At 46.3% G+C, this 20,926-nt stretch overlaps 8 non-coding genes and 2 pseudogenes across 8 annotated transcripts; all 10 read left to right on the top strand.

The window, feature by feature from the left end:
• Positions 1-1,553: 1,553 nt before the first annotated feature.
• LOC130338348 (U2 spliceosomal RNA) lies at positions 1,554-1,744 on the top strand. Its single transcript, XR_008879063.1, has one exon. It is a non-coding gene; the product is annotated as a U2 spliceosomal RNA (small nuclear RNA).
• A 2,078-nt stretch (positions 1,745-3,822) lies between these two features.
• Positions 3,823-4,013, top strand: LOC130338349 (U2 spliceosomal RNA). Its single transcript, XR_008879064.1, has one exon. It is a non-coding gene; the product is annotated as a U2 spliceosomal RNA (small nuclear RNA).
• A 2,088-nt stretch (positions 4,014-6,101) lies between these two features.
• On the top strand, positions 6,102-6,292 carry LOC130338351 (U2 spliceosomal RNA). Its single transcript, XR_008879065.1, has one exon. It is a non-coding gene; the product is annotated as a U2 spliceosomal RNA (small nuclear RNA).
• Positions 6,293-8,368: 2,076 nt separating this feature from the next.
• Positions 8,369-8,559, top strand: LOC130338352 (U2 spliceosomal RNA). Its single transcript, XR_008879066.1, has one exon. It is a non-coding gene; the product is annotated as a U2 spliceosomal RNA (small nuclear RNA).
• Positions 8,560-10,651: 2,092 nt separating this feature from the next.
• LOC130338353 (U2 spliceosomal RNA) lies at positions 10,652-10,842 on the top strand. The gene has a single exon (XR_008879067.1). It is a non-coding gene; the product is annotated as a U2 spliceosomal RNA (small nuclear RNA).
• Positions 10,843-12,955: 2,113 nt separating this feature from the next.
• Positions 12,956-13,146, top strand: LOC130338354 (U2 spliceosomal RNA). Its single transcript, XR_008879068.1, has one exon. It is a non-coding gene; the product is annotated as a U2 spliceosomal RNA (small nuclear RNA).
• Positions 13,147-15,237: 2,091 nt separating this feature from the next.
• On the top strand, positions 15,238-15,428 carry LOC130338355 (U2 spliceosomal RNA). Its single transcript, XR_008879069.1, has one exon. It is a non-coding gene; the product is annotated as a U2 spliceosomal RNA (small nuclear RNA).
• A 2,083-nt stretch (positions 15,429-17,511) lies between these two features.
• Positions 17,512-17,702, top strand: LOC130338356 (U2 spliceosomal RNA). The gene has a single exon (XR_008879070.1). It is a non-coding gene; the product is annotated as a U2 spliceosomal RNA (small nuclear RNA).
• Positions 17,703-19,808: 2,106 nt separating this feature from the next.
• Positions 19,809-19,968, top strand: LOC130338312 (U2 spliceosomal RNA; annotated as a pseudogene).
• Positions 19,969-20,658: 690 nt separating this feature from the next.
• On the top strand, positions 20,659-20,838 carry LOC130338303 (U2 spliceosomal RNA; annotated as a pseudogene).
• Positions 20,839-20,926: the final 88 nt, after the last annotated feature.

The raw sequence follows: 20,926 nt of genomic DNA on the forward strand, positions 1-20,926 counted from the left end.
GGTATTGCAAAGGCAAAGACAAATGCTTCCAGCCATCCATTGCACTAATGGATTGGTCATCAGCTGGCTGTCTATGTCCCGCATCAATATAGACCAAAGTACAGAGGGTTAGGCTATGCTATTGTGCACCTACCTGATGCATCAGAAGGTGCGAGGCCCTTGCTAAATTCTGTGCACAGACTTTGAGATCTATGCTTTAGACTGTATCTAAACCTGCTCCAACATGGACTGACATTCTGGCCTACTTTCAGCCGATGCGACTTGTCTGTCGCTGAACAGTCGCTTTTTATGTATTCAGCACCTATGTATAATGTTGTAAAAATGCTCTAGAAGCTAAAGTCGCAGAAATGTCACACATATTTGGCCTGCAACTTTCTGTGCGACAAATTCAGACAGGAAAAATCAGTATAAATCCTTAGAAAATTATCCCCCAGTGTCTCCATCTGCTGGCGGTATTGAATAAGCATTGCTGCACTGATGGGGTATGCATTAGACGAAAAAAAAGAAGAAAAAGAAGAATAATACGCCCAGAAAAGAGGCGAAAAGGAGAAAAACGTAAAAAAACGTGAAAAAAAAGTAAGAGGAAGAGAAGGGAAAAAAAGGTGGAAATGGGTTTAAAAGTGATTTCGGCGGAGAAATATATATATATATATATATATATATATATATATATATATATATGCGCACACACACACATAGATATAAACGTATTCTCCGTTGAGATATTGCAGCCGCTGCTGTGTCCAGGCCCAGGAGCCTTAGCACTGTGCTGTGATGTCACTCAATACCACTGACATCACTAGGTGTAAACAACATCTCTCCTTTGCTGTGTATGTGACTATGGAGCTGTTTGGTGATGTCGTCTATTACGGCCTTCATAGAAGCAACAGGAGATTGTTGCATCCATCTTGAACCCTCAGAACTACAGTGCTATGATGTCACTCACTTCCACAGGCCTTGCAGAGTGTAAACAACAACAACCCAGCTTTGTTGTGTATGTAACCAAAGGGATTTGTGATGTCACCTAGAACCTTCACAGCAGCGACAGCTTTATGAGGAGCATCAGCACTGCTCTGCCTGAGCAGAACCATCACCGCCATAGGTTGTCAAATAACCCGGATTTAACCCACACAGGTAAGTCCAATGGGGTGCAGGCATGTCCTCTATGCTTACAGCTTCCCGTGGGTGTTGGTTTGATACCGTTTGGGGACAGCCAAGGAGGCATCTGCAGGCAACAAAGGTAGGTGTGTGCTTGTGTGTGTGTTTCCTATGCAGATCCTAAGCCCAGTGTCACATGCAAGTAGGAGGAGTAAGAAGGGTTCCTGGCAAATCCGGGTTATGGATTGCATTTAAAAAGGCCCCGTGGGAGTGCAATGGGCCCCTGTCTTGCTGCTTAGCAATAATGGTATGGGTTTAGGTTCTGCTGTGTGTACTGGTGGTTGACTGCCCCCCAGCCCAGAGTGTGCATGGAAAATTGTCTGGCAGCCTCCCTGACAGCAAGCAGTGATAGTGCCCATGAAGGGGACCTTGTTGGGCCCGCCCCTTTCACGGTTATCGCTTCTCGGCCTTTTGGCTAAGATCAAGTGTAGTATCTGTTCTTATCAGTTTAATATCTGATACGTCCCCTATCTGGGGACCATATATTAAATGGATTTTTGAGAACGGGGGCCGATTTCGAAGCTTGCTTCCGTCGCCCTATGCATTGACCCGATATGGCAGTATCTTCGGGTACAGTGCACCACCCCCTTACAGGGTTAAAAAGAAAGATTCCTACTTTCATTGCTACCTGCTTGCTGGCTAGCCAGCTAGCCAGCCCTGTGGGCCTTGCTGCTGCTGCAGCCAATAAACAAAAGGTGGTGCTGCTGCTGCTTCTGCTGCTTCTGCTTCTGCTTGTGTCTGGCCCCTGTTGGAGCGTCCAGGCACAGGACTTCTGCTGCTGCTGACTAAATGGCCTCCTTAATTGGATCATTTGAGTAGCCAGCACACCTGTGCAGGTAGGGCATGACATGATAGGCAGCTGCCTTGATAGCGGGTGGGTGCTGAATGTTCCTAATTGACAAAATAAGATTAATGCTTATGAAGAAATATAAAATCTCATCCCTTCCCCAATATCGCGCCACACCCCTACCCCTTAATTCCCTGGTTGAACGTGATGGACATATGTCTTTTTTCGACCGTACTAACTATGTAACTATGTAACATAACATGGGGGGGGGGGGGTCTCCTGGCTGTTCACACAGGTGTGTCATTGCTGTACATTGACCATGCATTGCTTCTGTGGTATTGCAAAGGCAAAGACAAATGCTTCCAGCCATCCATTGCACTAATGGATTGGTCATCAGCTGGCTGTCTATGTCCCGCATCAATATAGACCAAAGTACAGAGGGTTAGGCTATGCTATTGTGCACCTACCTGATGCATCAGAAGGTGCGAGGCCCTTGCTAAATTCTGTGCACAGACTTTAAGATCTATGCTTTAGACTGTATCTAAACCTGCTCCAACATGGACTGACATTCTGGCCTACTTTCAGCCGATGCGACTTGTCTGTCGCTGAACAGTCGCTTTTTATGTATTCAGCACCTATGTATAATGTTGTAAAAATGCTCTAGAAGCTAAAGTCGCAGAAATGTCACACATATTTGGCCTGCAACTTTCTGTGCGACAAATTCAGACAGGAAAAATCAGTATAAATCCTTAGAAAATTATCCCCCAGTGTCTCCATCTGCTGGCGGTATTGAATAAGCATTGCTGCACTGATGGGGTATGCATTAGACGAAAAAAAAGAAGAAAAAGAAGAATAATACGCCCAGAAAAGAGGCGAAAAGGAGAAAAACGTAAAAAAACGTGAAAAAAAAGTAAGAGGAAGAGAAGGGAAAAAAAGGTGGAAATGGGTTTAAAAGTGATTTCGGCGGAGAAATATATATATATATATATATATATATATATATATGCGCACACACACACATAGATATAAACGTATTCTCCGTTGAGATATTGCAGCCGCTGCTGTGTCCAGGCCCAGGAGCCTTAGCACTGTGCTGTGATGTCACTCAATACCACTGACATCACTAGGTGTAAACAACATCTCTCCTTTGCTGTGTATGTGACTATGGAGCTGTTTGGTGATGTCGTCTATTACGGCCTTCATAGAAGCAACAGGAGATTGTTGCATCCATCTTGAACCCTCAGAACTACAGTGCTATGATGTCACTCACTTCCACAGGCCTTGCAGAGTGTAAACAACAACAACCCAGCTTTGTTGTGTATGTAACCAAAGGGATTTGTGATGTCACCTAGAACCTTCACAGCAGCGACAGCTTTATGAGGAGCATCAGCACTGCTCTGCCTGAGCAGAACCATCACCGCCATAGGTTGTCAAATAACCCGGATTTAACCCACACAGGTAAGTCCAATGGGGTGCAGGCATGTCCTCTATGCTTACAGCTTCCCGTGGGTGTTGGTTTGATACCGTTTGGGGACAGCCAAGGAGGCATCTGCAGGCAACAAAGGTAGGTGTGTGCTTGTGTGTGTGTTTCCTATGCAGATCCTAAGCCCAGTGTCACATGCAAGTAGGAGGAGTAAGAAGGGTTCCTGGCAAATCCGGGTTATGGATTGCATTTAAAAAGGCCCCGTGGGAGTGCAATGGGCCCCTGTCTTGCTGCTTAGCAATAATGGTATGGGTTTAGGTTCTGCTGTGTGTACTGGTGGTTGACTGCCCCCCAGCCCAGAGTGTGCATGGAAAATTGTCTGGCAGCCTCCCTGACAGCAAGCAGTGATAGTGCCCATGAAGGGGACCTTGTTGGGCCCGCCCCTTTCACGGTTATCGCTTCTCGGCCTTTTGGCTAAGATCAAGTGTAGTATCTGTTCTTATCAGTTTAATATCTGATACGTCCCCTATCTGGGGACCATATATTAAATGGATTTTTGAGAACGGGGGCCGATTTCGAAGCTTGCTTCCGTCGCCCTATGCATTGACCCGATATGGCAGTATCTTCGGGTACAGTGCACCACCCCCTTACAGGGTTAAAAAGAAAGATTCCTACTTTCATTGCTACCTGCTTGCTGGCTAGCCAGCTAGCCAGCCCTGTGGGCCTTGCTGCTGCTGCAGCCAATAAACAAAAGGTGGTGCTGCTGCTGCTTCTGCTGCTTCTGCTTCTGCTTGTGTCTGGCCCCTGTTGGAGCGTCCAGGCACAGGACTTCTGCTGCTGCTGACTAAATGGCCTCCTTAATTGGATCATTTGAGTAGCCAGCACACCTGTGCAGGTAGGGCATGACATGATAGGCAGCTGCCTTGATAGCGGGTGGGTGCTGAATGTTCCTAATTGACAAAATAAGATTAATGCTTATGAAGAAATATAAAATCTCATCCCTTCCCCAATATCGCGCCACACCCCTACCCCTTAATTCCCTGGTTGAACGTGATGGACATATGTCTTTTTTCGACCGTACTAACTATGTAACTATGTAACATAACATGGGGGGGGGGGGGGGTCTCCTGGCTGTTCACACAGGTGTGTCATTGCTGTACATTGACCATGCATTGCTTCTGTGGTATTGCAAAGGCAAAGACAAATGCTTCCAGCCATCCATTGCACTAATGGATTGGTCATCAGCTGGCTGTCTATGTCCCGCATCAATATAGACCAAAGTACAGAGGGTTAGGCTATGCTATTGTGCACCTACCTGATGCATCAGAAGGTGCGAGGCCCTTGCTAAATTCTGTGCACAGACTTTAAGATCTATGCTTTAGACTGTATCTAAACCTGCTCCAACATGGACTGACATTCTGGCCTACTTTCAGCCGATGCGACTTGTCTGTCGCTGAACAGTCGCTTTTTATGTATTCAGCACCTATGTATAATGTTGTAAAAATGCTCTAGAAGCTAAAGTCGCAGAAATGTCACACATATTTGGCCTGCAACTTTCTGTGCGACAAATTCAGACAGGAAAAATCAGTATAAATCCTTAGAAAATTATCCCCCAGTGTCTCCATCTGCTGGCGGTATTGAATAAGCATTGCTGCACTGATGGGGTATGCATTAGACGAAAAAAAAGAAGAAAAAGAAGAATAATACGCCCAGAAAAGAGGCGAAAAGGAGAAAAACGTAAAAAAACGTGAAAAAAAAGTAAGAGGAAGAGAAGGGAAAAAAAGGTGGAAATGGGTTTAAAAGTGATTTCGGCGGAGAAATATATATATATATATATATATATATATATATATATATATATGCGCACACACACACATAGATATAAACGTATTCTCCGTTGAGATATTGCAGCCGCTGCTGTGTCCAGGCCCAGGAGCCTTAGCACTGTGCTGTGATGTCACTCAATACCACTGACATCACTAGGTGTAAACAACATCTCTCCTTTGCTGTGTATGTGACTATGGAGCTGTTTGGTGATGTCGTCTATTACGGCCTTCATAGAAGCAACAGGAGATTGTTGCATCCATCTTGAACCCTCAGAACTACAGTGCTATGATGTCACTCACTTCCACAGGCCTTGCAGAGTGTAAACAACAACAACCCAGCTTTGTTGTGTATGTAACCAAAGGGATTTGTGATGTCACCTAGAACCTTCACAGCAGCGACAGCTTTATGAGGAGCATCAGCACTGCTCTGCCTGAGCAGAACCATCACCGCCATAGGTTGTCAAATAACCCGGATTTAACCCACACAGGTAAGTCCAATGGGGTGCAGGCATGTCCTCTATGCTTACAGCTTCCCGTGGGTGTTGGTTTGATACCGTTTGGGGACAGCCAAGGAGGCATCTGCAGGCAACAAAGGTAGGTGTGTGCTTGTGTGTGTGTTTCCTATGCAGATCCTAAGCCCAGTGTCACATGCAAGTAGGAGGAGTAAGAAGGGTTCCTGGCAAATCCGGGTTATGGATTGCATTTAAAAAGGCCCCGTGGGAGTGCAATGGGCCCCTGTCTTGCTGCTTAGCAATAATGGTATGGGTTTAGGTTCTGCTGTGTGTACTGGTGGTTGACTGCCCCCCAGCCCAGAGTGTGCATGGAAAATTGTCTGGCAGCCTCCCTGACAGCAAGCAGTGATAGTGCCCATGAAGGGGACCTTGTTGGGCCCGCCCCTTTCACGGTTATCGCTTCTCGGCCTTTTGGCTAAGATCAAGTGTAGTATCTGTTCTTATCAGTTTAATATCTGATACGTCCCCTATCTGGGGACCATATATTAAATGGATTTTTGAGAACGGGGGCCGATTTCGAAGCTTGCTTCCGTCGCCCTATGCATTGACCCGATATGGCAGTATCTTCGGGTACAGTGCACCACCCCCTTACAGGGTTAAAAAGAAAGATTCCTACTTTCATTGCTACCTGCTTGCTGGCTAGCCAGCTAGCCAGCCCTGTGGGCCTTGCTGCTGCTGCAGCCAATAAACAAAAGGTGGTGCTGCTGCTGCTTCTGCTTCTGCTTGTGTCTGGCCCCTGTTGGAGCGTCCAGGCACAGGACTTCTGCTGCTGCTGACTAAATGGCCTCCTTAATTGGATCATTTGAGTAGCCAGCACACCTGTGCAGGTAGGGCATGACATGATAGGCAGCTGCCTTGATAGCGGGTGGGTGCTGAATGTTCCTAATTGACAAAATAAGATTAATGCTTATGAAGAAATATAAAATCTCATCCCTTCCCCAATATCGCGCCACACCCCTACCCCTTAATTCCCTGGTTGAACGTGATGGACATATGTCTTTTTTCGACCGTACTAACTATGTAACTATGTAACATAACATGGGGGGGGGGGGGGGGGGTCTCCTGGCTGTTCACACAGGTGTGTCATTGCTGTACATTGACCATGCATTGCTTCTGTGGTATTGCAAAGGCAAAGACAAATGCTTCCAGCCATCCATTGCACTAATGGATTGGTCATCAGCTGGCTGTCTATGTCCCGCATCAATATAGACCAAAGTACAGAGGGTTAGGCTATGCTATTGTGCACCTACCTGATGCATCAGAAGGTGCGAGGCCCTTGCTAAATTCTGTGCACAGACTTTGAGATCTATGCTTTAGACTGTATCTAAACCTGCTCCAACATGGACTGACATTCTGGCCTACTTTCAGCCGATGCGACTTGTCTGTCGCTGAACAGTCGCTTTTTATGTATTCAGCACCTATGTATAATGTTGTAAAAATGCTCTAGAAGCTAAAGTCGCAGAAATGTCACACATATTTGGCCTGCAACTTTCTGTGCGACAAATTCAGACAGGAAAAATCAGTATAAATCCTTAGAAAATTATCCCCCAGTGTCTCCATCTGCTGGCGGTATTGAATAAGCATTGCTGCACTGATGGGGTATGCATTAGACGAAAAAAAAGAAGAAAAAGAAGAATAATACGCCCAGAAAAGAGGCGAAAAGGAGAAAAACGTAAAAAAACGTGAAAAAAAAGTAAGAGGAAGAGAAGGGAAAAAAAGGTGGAAATGGGTTTAAAAGTGATTTCGGCGGAGAAATATATATATATATATATATATATATATATATATATGCGCACACACACACATAGATATAAATGTATTCTCCGTTGAGATATTGCAGCCGCTGCTGTGTCCAGGCCCAGGAGCCTTAGCACTGTGCTGTGATGTCACTCAATACCACTGACATCACTAGGTGTAAACAACATCTCTCCTTTGCTGTGTATGTGACTATGGAGCTGTTTGGTGATGTCGTCTATTACGGCCTTCATAGAAGCAACAGGAGATTGTTGCATCCATCTTGAACCCTCAGAACTACAGTGCTATGATGTCACTCACTTCCACAGGCCTTGCAGAGTGTAAACAACAACAACCCAGCTTTGTTGTGTATGTAACCAAAGGGATTTGTGATGTCACCTAGAACCTTCACAGCAGCGACAGCTTTATGAGGAGCATCAGCACTGCTCTGCCTGAGCAGAACCATCACCGCCATAGGTTGTCAAATAACCCGGATTTAACCCACACAGGTAAGTCCAATGGGGTGCAGGCATGTCCTCTATGCTTACAGCTTCCCGTGGGTGTTGGTTTGATACCGTTTGGGGACAGCCAAGGAGGCATCTGCAGGCAACAAAGGTAGGTGTGTGCTTGTGTGTGTGTTTCCTATGCAGATCCTAAGCCCAGTGTCACATGCAAGTAGGAGGAGTAAGAAGGGTTCCTGGCAAATCCGGGTTATGGATTGCATTTAAAAAGGCCCCGTGGGAGTGCAATGGGCCCCTGTCTTGCTGCTTAGCAATAATGGTATGGGTTTAGGTTCTGCTGTGTGTACTGGTGGTTGACTGCCCCCCAGCCCAGAGTGTGCATGGAAAATTGTCTGGCAGCCTCCCTGACAGCAAGCAGTGATAGTGCCCATGAAGGGGACCTTGTTGGGCCCGCCCCTTTCACGGTTATCGCTTCTCGGCCTTTTGGCTAAGATCAAGTGTAGTATCTGTTCTTATCAGTTTAATATCTGATACGTCCCCTATCTGGGGACCATATATTAAATGGATTTTTGAGAACGGGGGCCGATTTCGAAGCTTGCTTCCGTCGCCCTATGCATTGACCCGATATGGCAGTATCTTCGGGTACAGTGCACCACCCCCTTACAGGGTTAAAAAGAAAGATTCCTACTTTCATTGCTACCTGCTTGCTGGCTAGCCAGCTAGCCAGCCCTGTGGGCCTTGCTGCTGCTGCAGCCAATAAACAAAAGGTGGTGCTGCTGCTGCTTCTGCTGCTTCTGCTTCTGCTTGTGTCTGGCCCCTGTTGGAGCGTCCAGGCACAGGACTTCTGCTGCTGCTGACTAAATGGCCTCCTTAATTGGATCATTTGAGTAGCCAGCACACCTGTGCAGGTAGGGCATGACATGATAGGCAGCTGCCTTGATAGCGGGTGGGTGCTGAATGTTCCTAATTGACAAAATAAGATTAATGCTTATGAAGAAATATAAAATCTCATCCCTTCCCCAATATCGCGCCACACCCCTACCCCTTAATTCCCTGGTTGAACGTGATGGACATATGTCTTTTTTCGACCGTACTAACTATGTAACTATGTAACATAACATGGGGGGGGGGGGGTCTCCTGGCTGTTCACACAGGTGTGTCATTGCTGTACATTGACCATGCATTGCTTCTGTGGTATTGCAAAGGCAAAGACAAATGCTTCCAGCCATCCATTGCACTAATGGATTGGTCATCAGCTGGCTGTCTATGTCCCGCATCAATATAGACCAAAGTACAGAGGGTTAGGCTATGCTATTGTGCACCTACCTGATGCATCAGAAGGTGCGAGGCCCTTGCTAAATTCTGTGCACAGACTTTGAGATCTATGCTTTAGACTGTATCTAAACCTGCTCCAACATGGACTGACATTCTGGCCTACTTTCAGCCGATGCGACTTGTCTGTCGCTGAACAGTCGCTTTTTATGTATTCAGCACCTATGTATAATGTTGTAAAAATGCTCTAGAAGCTAAAGTCGCAGAAATGTCACACATATTTGGCCTGCAACTTTCTGTGCGACAAATTCAGACAGGAAAAATCAGTATAAATCCTTAGAAAATTATCCCCCAGTGTCTCCATCTGCTGGCGGTATTGAATAAGCATTGCTGCACTGATGGGGTATGCATTAGACGAAAAAAAAGAAGAAAAAGAAGAATAATACGCCCAGAAAAGAGGCGAAAAGGAGAAAAACGTAAAAAAACGTGAAAAAAAAGTAAGAGGAAGAGAAGGGAAAAAAAGGTGGAAATGGGTTTAAAAGTGATTTCGGCGGAGAAATATATATATATATATATATATATATATATATATATATATATATATATGCGCACACACACACATAGATATAAACGTATTCTCCGTTGAGATATTGCAGCCGCTGCTGTGTCCAGGCCCAGGAGCCTTAGCACTGTGCTGTGATGTCACTCAATACCACTGACATCACTAGGTGTAAACAACATCTCTCCTTTGCTGTGTATGTGACTATGGAGCTGTTTGGTGATGTCGTCTATTACGGCCTTCATAGAAGCAACAGGAGATTGTTGCATCCATCTTGAACCCTCAGAACTACAGTGCTATGATGTCACTCACTTCCACAGGCCTTGCAGAGTGTAAACAACAACAACCCAGCTTTGTTGTGTATGTAACCAAAGGGATTTGTGATGTCACCTAGAACCTTCACAGCAGCGACAGCTTTATGAGGAGCATCAGCACTGCTCTGCCTGAGCAGAACCATCACCGCCATAGGTTGTCAAATAACCCGGATTTAACCCACACAGGTAAGTCCAATGGGGTGCAGGCATGTCCTCTATGCTTACAGCTTCCCGTGGGTGTTGGTTTGATACCGTTTGGGGACAGCCAAGGAGGCATCTGCAGGCAACAAAGGTAGGTGTGTGCTTGTGTGTGTGTTTCCTATGCAGATCCTAAGCCCAGTGTCACATGCAAGTAGGAGGAGTAAGAAGGGTTCCTGGCAAATCCGGGTTATGGATTGCATTTAAAAAGGCCCCGTGGGAGTGCAATGGGCCCCTGTCTTGCTGCTTAGCAATAATGGTATGGGTTTAGGTTCTGCTGTGTGTACTGGTGGTTGACTGCCCCCCAGCCCAGAGTGTGCATGGAAAATTGTCTGGCAGCCTCCCTGACAGCAAGCAGTGATAGTGCCCATGAAGGGGACCTTGTTGGGCCCGCCCCTTTCACGGTTATCGCTTCTCGGCCTTTTGGCTAAGATCAAGTGTAGTATCTGTTCTTATCAGTTTAATATCTGATACGTCCCCTATCTGGGGACCATATATTAAATGGATTTTTGAGAACGGGGGCCGATTTCGAAGCTTGCTTCCGTCGCCCTATGCATTGACCCGATATGGCAGTATCTTCGGGTACAGTGCACCACCCCCTTACAGGGTTAAAAAGAAAGATTCCTACTTTCATTGCTACCTGCTTGCTGGCTATAGCCAGCTAGCCAGCCCTGTGGGCCTTGCTGCTGCTGCAGCCAATAAACAAAAGGTGGTGCTGCTGCTGCTTCTGCTGCTTCTGCTTCTGCTTGTGTCTGGCCCCTGTTGGAGCGTCCAGGCACAGGACTTCTGCTGCTGCTGACTAAATGGCCTCCTTAATTGGATCATTTGAGTAGCCAGCACACCTGTGCAGGTAGGGCATGACATGATAGGCAGCTGCCTTGATAGCGGGTGGGTGCTGAATGTTCCTAATTGACAAAATAAGATTAATGCTTATGAAGAAATATAAAATCTCATCCCTTCCCCAATATCGCGCCACACCCCTACCCCTTAATTCCCTGGTTGAACGTGATGGACATATGTCTTTTTTCGACCGTACTAACTATGTAACTATGTAACATAACATGGGGGGGGGGGGGGTCTCCTGGCTGTTCACACAGGTGTGTCATTGCTGTACATTGACCATGCATTGCTTCTGTGGTATTGCAAAGGCAAAGACAAATGCTTCCAGCCATCCATTGCACTAATGGATTGGTCATCAGCTGGCTGTCTATGTCCCGCATCAATATAGACCAAAGTACAGAGGGTTAGGCTATGCTATTGTGCACCTACCTGATGCATCAGAAGGTGCGAGGCCCTTGCTAAATTCTGTGCACAGACTTTGAGATCTATGCTTTAGACTGTATCTAAACCTGCTCCAACATGGACTGACATTCTGGCCTACTTTCAGCCGATGCGACTTGTCTGTCGCTGAACAGTCGCTTTTTATGTATTCAGCACCTATGTATAATGTTGTAAAAATGCTCTAGAAGCTAAAGTCGCAGAAATGTCACACATATTTGGCCTGCAACTTTCTGTGCGACAAATTCAGACAGGAAAAATCAGTATAAATCCTTAGAAAATTATCCCCCAGTGTCTCCATCTGCTGGCGGTATTGAATAAGCATTGCTGCACTGATGGGGTATGCATTAGACGAAAAAAAAGAAGAAAAAGAAGAATAATACGCCCAGAAAAGAGGCGAAAAGGAGAAAAACGTAAAAAAACGTGAAAAAAAAGTAAGAGGAAGAGAAGGGAAAAAAAGGTGGAAATGGGTTTAAAAGTGATTTCGGCGGAAAAATATATATATATATATATATATATATATATATATATATATATATATATATATCTATATATATATATGCGCACACACACACATAGATATAAACGTATTCTCCGTTGAGATATTGCAGCCGCTGCTGTGTCCAGGCCCAGGAGCCTTAGCACTGTGCTGTGATGTCACTCAATACCACTGACATCACTAGGTGTAAACAACATCTCTCCTTTGCTGTGTATGTGACTATGGAGCTGTTTGGTGATGTCGTCTATTACGGCCTTCATAGAAGCAACAGGAGATTGTTGCATCCATCTTGAACCCTCAGAACTACAGTGCTATGATGTCACTCACTTCCACAGGCCTTGCAGAGTGTAAACAACAACAACCCAGCTTTGTTGTGTATGTAACCAAAGGGATTTGTGATGTCACCTAGAACCTTTACAGCAGCGACAGCTTTATGAGGAGCATCAGCACTGCTCTGCCTGAGCAGAACCATCACCGCCATAGGTTGTCAAATAACCCGGATTTAACCCACACAGGTAAGTCCAATGGGGTGCAGGCATGTCCTCTATGCTTACAGCTTCCCGTGGGTGTTGGTTTGATACCGTTTGGGGACAGCCAAGGAGGCATCTGCAGGCAACAAAGGTAGGTGTGTGCTTGTGTGTGTGTTTCCTATGCAGATCCTAAGCCCAGTGTCACATGCAAGTAGGAGGAGTAAGAAGGGTTCCTGGCAAATCCGGGTTATGGATTGCATTTAAAAAGGCCCCGTGGGAGTGCAATGGGCCCCTGTCTTGCTGCTTAGCAATAATGGTATGGGTTTAGGTTCTGCTGTGTGTACTGGTGGTTGACTGCCCCCCAGCCCAGAGTGTGCATGGAAAATTGTCTGGCAGCCTCCCTGACAGCAAGCAGTGATAGTGCCCATGAAGGGGACCTTGTTGGGCCCGCCCCTTTCACGGTTATCGCTTCTCGGCCTTTTGGCTAAGATCAAGTGTAGTATCTGTTCTTATCAGTTTAATATCTGATACGTCCCCTATCTGGGGACCATATATTAAATGGATTTTTGAGAACGGGGGCCGATTTCGAAGCTTGCTTCCGTCGCCCTATGCATTGACCCGATATGGCAGTATCTTCGGGTACAGTGCACCACCCCCTTACAGGGTTAAAAAGAAAGATTCCTACTTTCATTGCTACCTGCTTGCTGGCTAGCCAGCTAGCCAGCCCTGTGGGCCTTGCTGCTGCTGCAGCCAATAAACAAAAGGTGCTGCTGCTGCTGCTTCTGCTGCTTCTGCTTCTGCTTGTGTCTGGCCCCTGTTGGAGCGTCCAGGCACAGGACTTCTGCTGCTGCTGACTAAATGGCCTCCTTAATTGGATCATTTGAGTAGCCAGCACACCTGTGCAGGTAGGGCATGACATGATAGGCAGCTGCCTTGATAGCGGGTGGGTGCTGAATGTTCCTAATTGACAAAATAAGATTAATGCTTATGAAGAAATATAAAATCTCATCCCTTCCCCAATATCGCGCCACACCCCTACCCCTTAATTCCCTGGTTGAACGTGATGGACATATGTCTTTTTTCGACCGTACTAACTATGTAACTATGTAACATAACATGGGGGGGGGGGGGGTCTCCTGGCTGTTCACACAGGTGTGTCATTGCTGTACATTGACCATGCATTGCTTCTGTGGTATTGCAAAGGCAAAGACAAATGCTTCCAGCCATCCATTGCACTAATGGATTGGTCATCAGCTGGCTGTCTATGTCCCGCATCAATATAGACCAAAGTACAGAGGGTTAGGCTATGCTATTGTGCACCTACCTGATGCATCAGAAGGTGCGAGGCCCTTGCTAAATTCTGTGCACAGACTTTGAGATCTATGCTTTAGACTGTATCTAAACCTGCTCCAACATGGACTGACATTCTGGCCTACTTTCAGCCGATGCGACTTGTCTGTCGCTGAACAGTCGCTTTTTATGTATTCAGCACCTATGTATAATGTTGTAAAAATGCTCTAGAAGCTAAAGTCGCAGAAATGTCACACATATTTGGCCTGCAACTTTCTGTGCGACAAATTCAGACAGGAAAAATCAGTATAAATCCTTAGAAAATTATCCCCCAGTGTCTCCATCTGCTGGCGGTATTGAATAAGCATTGCTGCACTGATGGGGTATGCATTAGACGAAAAAAAAGAAGAAAAAGAAGAATAATACGCCCAGAAAAGAGGCGAAAAGGAGAAAAACGTAAAAAAACGTGAAAAAAAAGTAAGAGGAAGAGAAGGGAAAAAAAGGTGGAAATGGGTTTAAAAGTGATTTCGGCGGAGAAATATATATATATATATATATATATATATATATATATATATATATATGCGCACACACACACATAGATATAAACGTATTCTCCGTTGAGATATTGCAGCCGCTGCTGTGTCCAGGCCCAGGAGCCTTAGCACTGTGCTGTGATGTCACTCAATACCACTGACATCACTAGGTGTAAACAACATCTCTCCTTTGCTGTGTATGTGACTATGGAGCTGTTTGGTGATGTCGTCTATTACGGCCTTCATAGAAGCAACAGGAGATTGTTGCATCCATCTTGAACCCTCAGAACTACAGTGCTATGATGTCACTCACTTCCACAGGCCTTGCAGAGTGTAAACAACAACAACCCAGCTTTGTTGTGTATGTAACCAAAGGGATTTGTGATGTCACCTAGAACCTTCACAGCAGCGACAGCTTTATGAGGAGCATCAGCACTGCTCTGCCTGAGCAGAACCATCACCGCCATAGGTTGTCAAATAACCCGGATTTAACCCACACAGGTAAGTCCAATGGGGTGCAGGCATGTCCTCTATGCTTACAGCTTCCCGTGGGTGTTGGTTTGATACCGTTTGGGGACAGCCAAGGAGGCATCTGCAGGCAACAAAGGTAGGTGTGTGCTTGTGTGTGTGTTTCCTATGCAGATCCTAAGCCCAGTGTCACATGCAAGTAGGAGGAGTAAGAAGGGTTCCTGGCAAATCCGGGTTATGGATTGCATTTAAAAAGGCCCCGTGGGAGTGCAATGGGCCCCTGTCTTGCTGCTTAGCAATAATGGTATGGGTTTAGGTTCTGCTGTGTGTACTGGTGGTTGACTGCCCCCCAGCCCAGAGTGTGCATGGAAAATTGTCTGGCAGCCTCCCTGACAGCAAGCAGTGATAGTGCCCATGAAGGGGACCTTGTTGGGCCCGCCCCTTTCACGGTTATCGCTTCTCGGCCTTTTGGCTAAGATCAAGTGTAGTATCTGTTCTTATCAGTTTAATATCTGATACGTCCCCTATCTGGGGACCATATATTAAATGGATTTTTGAGAACGGGGGCCGATTTCGAAGCTTGCTTCCGTCGCCCTATGCATTGACCCGATATGGCAGTATCTTCGGGTACAGTGCACCACCCCCTTACAGGGTTAAAAAGAAAGATTCCTACTTTCATTGCTTGCTGGCTAGCCAGCTAGCCAGCCCTGTGGGCCTTGCTGCTGCTGCAGCCAATAAACAAAAGGTGGTGCTGCTGCTGCTTCTGCTGCTTCTGCTTCTGCTTGTGTCTGGCCCCTGTTGGAGCGTCCAGGCACAGGACTTCTGCTGCTGCTGACTAAATGGCCTCCTTAATTGGATCATTTGAGTAGCCAGCACACCTGTGCAGGTAGGGCATGACATGATAGGCAGCTGCCTTGATAGCGGGTGGGTGCTGAATGTTCCTAATTGACAAAATAAGATTAATGCTTATGAAGAAATATAAAATCTCATCCCTTCCCCAATATCGCGCCACACCCCTACCCCTTAATTCCCTGGTTGAACGTGATGGACATATGTCTTTTTTCGACCGTACTAACTATGTAACTATGTAACATAACATGGGGGGGGGGGGTCTCCTGGCTGTTCACACAGGTGTGTCATTGCTGTACATTGACCATGCATTGCTTCTGTGGTATTGCAAAGGCAAAGACAAATGCTTCCAGCCATCCATTGCACTAATGGATTGGTCATCAGCTGGCTGTCTATGTCCCGCATCAATATAGACCAAAGTACAGAGGGTTAGGCTATGCTATTGTGCACCTACCTGATGCATCAGAAGGTGCGAGGCCCTTGCTAAATTCTGTGCACAGACTTTGAGATCTATGCTTTAGACTGTATCTAAACCTGCTCCAACATGGACTGACATTCTGGCCTACTTTCAGCCGATGCGACTTGTCTGTCGCTGAACAGTCGCTTTTTATGTATTCAGCACCTATGTATAATGTTGTAAAAATGCTCTAGAAGCTAAAGTCGCAGAAATGTCACACATATTTGGCCTGCAACTTTCTGTGCGACAAATTCAGACAGGAAAAATCAGTATAAATCCTTAGAAAATTATCCCCCAGTGTCTCCATCTGCTGGCGGTATTGAATAAGCATTGCTGCACTGATGGGGTATGCATTAGACGAAAAAAAAGAAGAAAAAGAAGAATAATACGCCCAGAAAAGAGGCGAAAAGGAGAAAAACGTAAAAAAACGTGAAAAAAAAGTAAGAGGAAGAGAAGGGAAAAAAAGGTGGAAATGGGTTTAAAAGTGATTTCGGCGGAGAATATATATATATATATATATATATATATATATATATATATATATATATGCGCACACACACACATAGATATAAACGTATTCTCCGTTGAGATATTGCAGCCGCTGCTGTGTCCAGGCCCAGGAGCCTTAGCACTGTGCTGTGATGTCACTCAATACCACTGACATCACTAGGTGTAAACAACATCTCTCCTTTGCTGTGTATGTGACTATGGAGCTGTTTGGTGATGTCGTCTATTACGGCCTTCATAGAAGCAACAGGAGATTGTTGCATCCATCTTGAACCCTCAGAACTACAGTGCTATGATGTCACTCACTTCCACAGGCCTTGCAGAGTGTAAACAACAACAACCCAGCTTTGTTGTGTATGTAACCAAAGGGATTTGTGATGTCACCTAGAACCTTCACAGCAGCGACAGCTTTATGAGGAGCATCAGCACTGCTCTGCCTGAGCAGAACCATCACCGCCATAGGTTGTCAAATAACCCGGATTTAACCCACACAGGTAAGTCCAATGGGGTGCAGGCATGTCCTCTATGCTTACAGCTTCCCGTGGGTGTTGGTTTGATACCGTTTGGGGACAGCCAAGGAGGCATCTGCAGGCAACAAAGGTAGGTGTGTGCTTGTGTGTGTGTTTCCTATGCAGATCCTAAGCCCAGTGTCACATGCAAGTAGGAGGAGTAAGAAGGGTTCCTGGCAAATCCGGGTTATGGATTGCATTTAAAAAGGCCCCGTGGGAGTGCAATGGGCCCCTGTCTTGCTGCTTAGCAATAATGGTATGGGTTTAGGTTCTGCTGTGTGTACTGGTGGTTGACTGCCCCCCAGCCCAGAGTGTGCATGGAAAATTGTCTGGCAGCCTCCCTGACAGCAAGCAGTGATAGTGCCCATGAAGGGGACCTTGTTGGGCCCGCCCCTTTCACGGTTATCGCTTCTCGGCCTTTTGGCTAAGATCAAGTGTAGTATCTGTTCTTATCAGTTTAATATCTGATACGTCCCCTATCTGGGGACCATATATTAAATGGATTTTTGAGAACGGGGGCCGATTTCGAAGCTTGCTTCCGTCGCCCTATGCATTGACCCGATATGGCAGTATCTTCGGGTACAGTGCACCACCCCCTTACAGGGTTAAAAAGAAAGATTCCTACTTTCATTGCTACCTGCTTGCTGGCTAGCCAGCTAGCCAGCCCTGTGGGCCTTGCTGCTGCTGCAGCCAATAAACAAAAGGTGGTGCTGCTGCTGCTTCTGCTGCTTCTGCTTCTGCTTCTGCTTGTGTCTGGCCCCTGTTGGAGCGTCCAGGCACAGGACTTCTGCTGCTGCTGACTAAATGGCCTCCTTAATTGGATCATTTGAGTAGCCAGCACACCTGTGCAGGTAGGGCATGACATGATAGGCAGCTGCCTTGATAGCGGGTGGGTGCTGAATGTTCCTAATTGACAAAATAAGATTAATGCTTATGAAGAAATATAAAATCTCATCCCTTCCCCAATATCGCGCCACACCCCTACCCCTTAATTCCCTGGTTGAACGTGATGGACATATGTCTTTTTTCGACCGTACTAACTATGTAACTATGTAACATAACATGGGGGGGGGGGGGTCTCCTGGCTGTTCACACAGGTGTGTCATTGCTGTACATTGACCATGCATTGCTTCTGTGGTATTGCAAAGGCAAAGACAAATGCTTCCAGCCATCCATTGCACTAATGGATTGGTCATCAGCTGGCTGTCTATGTCCCGCATCAATATAGACCAAAGTACAGAGGGTTAGGCTATGCTATTGTGCACCTACCTGATGCATCAGAAGGTGCGAGGCCCTTGCTAAATTCTGTGCACAGACTTTGAGATCTATGCTTTAGACTGTATCTAAACCTGCTCCAACATGGACTGACATTCTGGCCTACTTTCAGCCGATGCGACTTGTCTGTTGCTGAACAGTCGCTTTTTATGTATTCAGCACCTATGTATAATGTTGTAAAAATGCTCTAGAAGCTAAAGTCGCAGAAATGTCACACATATTTGGCCTGCAACTTTCTGTGCGACAAATTCAGACAGGAAAAATCAGTATAAATCCTTAGAAAATTATCCCCCAGTGTCTCCATCTGCTGGCGGTATTGAATAAGCATTGCTGCACTGATGGGGTATGCATTAGACGAAAAAAAAGAAGAAAAAGAAGAATAATACGCCCAGAAAAGAGGCGAAAAGGAGAAAAACGTAAAAAAACGTGAAAAAAAAGTAAGAGGAAGAGAAGGGAAAAAAAGGTGGAAATGGGTTTAAAAGTGATTTCGGCGGAGAAATATATATATATATATATATATATATATATATATATATATATATATATATATATATGCGCACACACACACATAGATATAAACGTATTCTCCGTTGAGATATTGCAGCCGCTGCTGTGTCCAGGCCCAGGAGCCTTAGCACTGTGCTGTGATGTCACTCAATACCACTGACATCACTAGGTGTAAACAACATCTCTCCTTTGCTGTGTATGTGACTATGGAGCTGTTTGGTGATGTCGTCTATTACGGCCTTCATAGAAGCAACAGGAGATTGTTGCATCCATCTTGAACCCTCAGAACTACAGTGCTATGATGTCACTCACTTCCACAGGCCTTGCAGAGTGTAAACAACAACAACCCAGCTTTGTTGTGTATGTAACCAAAGGGATTTGTGATGTCACCTAGAACCTTCACAGCAGCGACAGCTTTATGAGGAGCATCAGCACTGCTCTGCCTGAGCAGAACCATCACCGCCATAGGTTGTCAAATAACCCGGATTTAACCCACACAGGTAAGTCCAATGGGGTGCAGGCATGTCCTCTATGCTTACAGCTTCCCGTGGGTGTTGGTTTGATACCGTTTGGGGACAGCCAAGGAGGCATCTGCAGGCAACAAAGGTAGGTGTGTGCTTGTGTGTGTGTTTCCTATGCAGATCCTAAGCCCAGTGTCACATGCAAGTAGGAGGAGTAAGAAGGGTTCCTGGCAAATCCGGGTTATGGATTGCATTTAAAAAGGCCCCGTGGGAGTGCAATGGGCCCCTGTCTTGCTGCTTAGCAATAATGGTATGGGTTTAGGTTCTGCTGTGTGTACTGGTGGTTGACTGCCCCCCAGCCCAGAGTGTGCATGGAAAATTGTCTGGCAGCCTCCCTGACAGCAAGCAGTGATAGTGCCCATGAAGGGGACCTTGTTGGGCCCGCCCCTTTCACGGTTATCGCTTCTCGGCCTTTTGGCTAAGATCAAGTGTAGTATCTGTTCTTATCAGTTTTCATGCTGGTGGGGATGGGTGCTGCATGGAGGATGCAGGTGTACCAGGGCTTTCCGGGGCTGGTTCTGAGGAATCAGCTCGACGGCTGCCCCGATGTGACCTGTTCCCTCCGGGTCTCGCCATGAGGCTGAGAGGGTCTAGAGCCGAGGTACTTTTGTGCCTCGGGGAGTGGTGACCCCGAGGTGCCGAAACTCACTGGGAGGATAGACTCACTGAGTTGAAGCACGGGCACCATAATCTTTTCACCTTGTGGCACTCACCTCTTGATTCCCGGCCTTCTGGCTAGGATCAGAGAAATTTTTATAGATCCGGCCGGATGTCCGGGCAGTATATCTGCACACATTCACTTATTTATTTATTTTTCGTCACTGTGTCACTTTTTGCGTGTTGTGTGTTCACAGGATTTGTCAGGATGCGGTAGCCCTTCTGGGTGTCCCTCCTGGCGGTCTAGGGGAGGTGTGTGTGGCCATTAGGTTCCGCACCTCCCTGCAAACACCCCGGGTACTCCTGCTTGGCAGGGTACCTACCGTAATCGGCTCTGCGGGCAGATACCTTGGCTAACGCCAAGGGGGATGCCGGGAGCATTTGTGGTCCCCTAGTAGCTTCGGCGAAAAGGGACATCGAACCTGGAACCTCGCAGGTACCTTTTGGTCCGGAGGCGAAGGGTAAGGTTTGTTGGGGGGCCTCTCTCCTATCGGAGAAGGGCTTGCGATAGACCGCATCCTTTGTGCACGTTTTTTTAGTGTAACACGTTTGCACTTTTTCTTGCACTTTGGGTGAATCGAAAGCACGTTCCTCGGCTTTAGATAAAAAAAAAAAAAATCTGTTCTTATCAGTTTAATATCTGATACGTCCCCTATCTGGGGACCATATATTAAATGGATTTTTGAGAACGGGGGCCGATTTCGAAGCTTGCTTCCGTCGCCCTATGCATTGACCCGATATGGCAGTATCTTCGGGTACAGTGCACCACCCCCTTACAGGGTTAAAAAGAAAGATTCCTACTTTCATTGCTACCTGCTTGCTGGCTAGCCAGCTAGCCAGCCCTGTGGGCCTTGCTGCT

This window comes from Hyla sarda, unplaced genomic scaffold (assembly GCF_029499605.1).
Source record: "Hyla sarda isolate aHylSar1 unplaced genomic scaffold, aHylSar1.hap1 scaffold_517, whole genome shotgun sequence".
Classification (NCBI taxonomy): Eukaryota; Metazoa; Chordata; class Amphibia; order Anura; family Hylidae; genus Hyla; species Hyla sarda.